This window comes from Phalaenopsis equestris, unplaced genomic scaffold (assembly GCF_001263595.1).
Source record: "Phalaenopsis equestris unplaced genomic scaffold, ASM126359v1 Scaffold000421, whole genome shotgun sequence".
Lineage (NCBI taxonomy): Eukaryota > Viridiplantae > Streptophyta > Magnoliopsida > Asparagales > Orchidaceae > Phalaenopsis > Phalaenopsis equestris.
The window spans coordinates 223,076-225,670 of NW_018164862.1; positions in this window are offsets into that span (position 1 = coordinate 223,076).

Genomic DNA, 2,595 nt, shown 5'->3' on the forward strand with positions numbered 1-2,595 from the left:
ATTGTGTCATGAGAATATTCTTGGTGTTATAATAACACAATAACACAATAACACACAATAACACATGAATAACACAAGTGGGAATATTCCCCGCGTTACTGTGCCGTTTTTTTTTCCCTGTCGCGCGGGATGTCGTGACATGATTTTATTGGCTACGCACGTTACTTCTACGTGCGTAATACTGATGTAATATTTTTTCCTCATCGTGACGCTTGTAACTATTATAAATATGGTAATTTTAGAATTCATTTGATCATTAAATTGAAGATCCAAAACATTCAATTGTGCTCATGTTAGGTATGGCTCATATACCATATAGGGACAGACGCTGGAACGAAGCGGAGCAGAGCGGAGCGAAGCGAAAGAATCTGTTCAAATCGGGAAGTTACGTTATGTGGGTTGGGGGTGTTGGGTCAACGCCCCGCTATACGGTACATGGGTAATTTGGGAATTACATATTGTACTGTAGGGCTTACTCTAGGATTATAAATAGACTTGTTTGTAATCTTAGGTCTTTGAGAGAGTTGGATCCCTGAATTCTGTAAACCCTTTTCTGAATATTGAAAGAAATACACCGCTCTGCTCCCGAGGATGTAGGCATCTTTGCCGAACCTCGTTAAATCTCTATGTTCTTCTGGATTTGTGTCGATTGCTGTTTTCTTCGCCCTATTTTTTCTCAACAAGTGGTATCAGAGTCTGGTTCGAGAGCAAGGTTCGAGGGCAAGGAAGAAAATGTTTTTTTGGACGAAGGAAGAAGGAAGAGGATCTCGATCGGAGGGTCCGCAAGTGCAGTTCGCGAGGCAGCAAAGTGTTCAACAGTGCGCTGAGAATTCTGATTAGCGACCCTCGGGCTAGTTCGGGATGGGCGAACGAGGCGGAGCGGACGTACAAACAGGGATCGAGAGCTCGCGGAAGAGAGGGATCGCGACGGAGGAAAGAGACGGGATTCTCGGCAGTGTGCGAGCTTCGCGACAGAGCTTGTGCAGAACGGAGGAAGATTCGCGATCCAGAGCTTGTACGAAGGGAAGTTGCGATCCAGGGATTCACGAGGTAGGAAGGTTCGCGAGGAAATGAAAGGAGCAAGGTTTCGCTGCCAGAAGCGTGATTTCAGGGATTACGCTGCACCTTTCATCGGTGGCCTGAGTAATCAAGGAATTTCCTTTGGTGGAAGCTTTAATTAAAGGAAATAATTAAAGGGAGAAGAAAATTTCCTTTCTGGATGCTTTAATTAAAGGAAATAATTAAAGGGAGAAGAAAATTTCCTTTCTGGATGCTTTAATTAAAGGAAATAATTAAAGCGGAGAAGGAAATTTGCTGGTTCCTTAATTATTTGCTTCAAGCCTTTTAATTAAGGAAATAATTCCTTTGATGGAAGCTTTTTTAATTAGGTTGATTTAAATTAAATTAAGTAAATTTAATTAAGGTTTTCCTTGCTGGAAACAGAGAGGAAATAAAGTGAATATTTATTTCTTTTCTTGGAGGCGGAGAAGAAAATTTTTGCTTTGCTGAAAGATTTTGAAAAAAAAAAGTTCTAAGAATTTTTGCAGAAGAATTTTTTGCAGAAAGTTTTGTTGCAGGATCAATTTTCATTGACATTTTCTGGTGCAAAATTCGAGGTGGTGAAGTTCGACGGAACTGGTAACTTTGGATTATGGCAAACCAGAGTGAAAGATCTGTTGGCGCAACAGAGAATCTTGAAGGCTTTGCGGGCAGCAAAACCAGATGCCATGAAGGATGAAGATTGGGAAGAATTGCAACAGCGAGCGGCAGCGACGATACGACTATGCCTAGCAGATGAGGTACGTGATGAATCTGAAATCTGTTTGTCGCACGAGTAATTGCGGCATGTGCAGTTGTAGTGGAGTTCGCAGGTTTGTCGCACGAGGAGTTGCAGGTGGAATTCGCGGGGTTGTTGCAGGGGAAATTGGGGTTTGTCCTGGAGTTGCGATAGGCGGATTGTTCGCAGGTTTGTCGCAGAAGAAATTGTGACAGGTAGAGTTCAGCTGGTGTCCGCAGTATTTCAGCCGAATTTCTGTGCGAACAGGAAATGTGCTTCGTGTGAAAAAAATTTGATTCAGGAATCACTGAAAAATGCGGGAAATTGCTGCAAATTGTCAGAGAAAATTTCAGGTTTATCTGAATTTATTTGTGGTGTGTGTTTTGTTTCATACAAGGCATGTAAAATTCACTGCAGGATTAAATTCGAATGGTAATGTCTGGTGCAAAATTTGAGATAGTGAAGTTTGACGGAACAAGGAACATCAGATTGTGACAAACAAATGTGAAAGATTTGTTGGCACAAGGAATTTTGAAGACATTATGAGCTATGAAACCTGATGGTATTATCTATAAACTGTTGGGGAGTGCAGTTGTAGGTGGAGTTAACTCTGTCGGATCATATGATGGAAATGCAACAAGTATGTTGACCAAGCCAGGTATTTTCAACAAGTTCTTGAATTGCTTGAACTTGTTGAATGTTAGCAGTTGCTAGTTGGCATGGTTGCCCAACCCACTACGGTGTAAGAAACTTCATGATGCATTTTCTCCTAAGGGGCTGGATATTCGCCAAGGTGGAGAATTGTTAGGTATGACTCA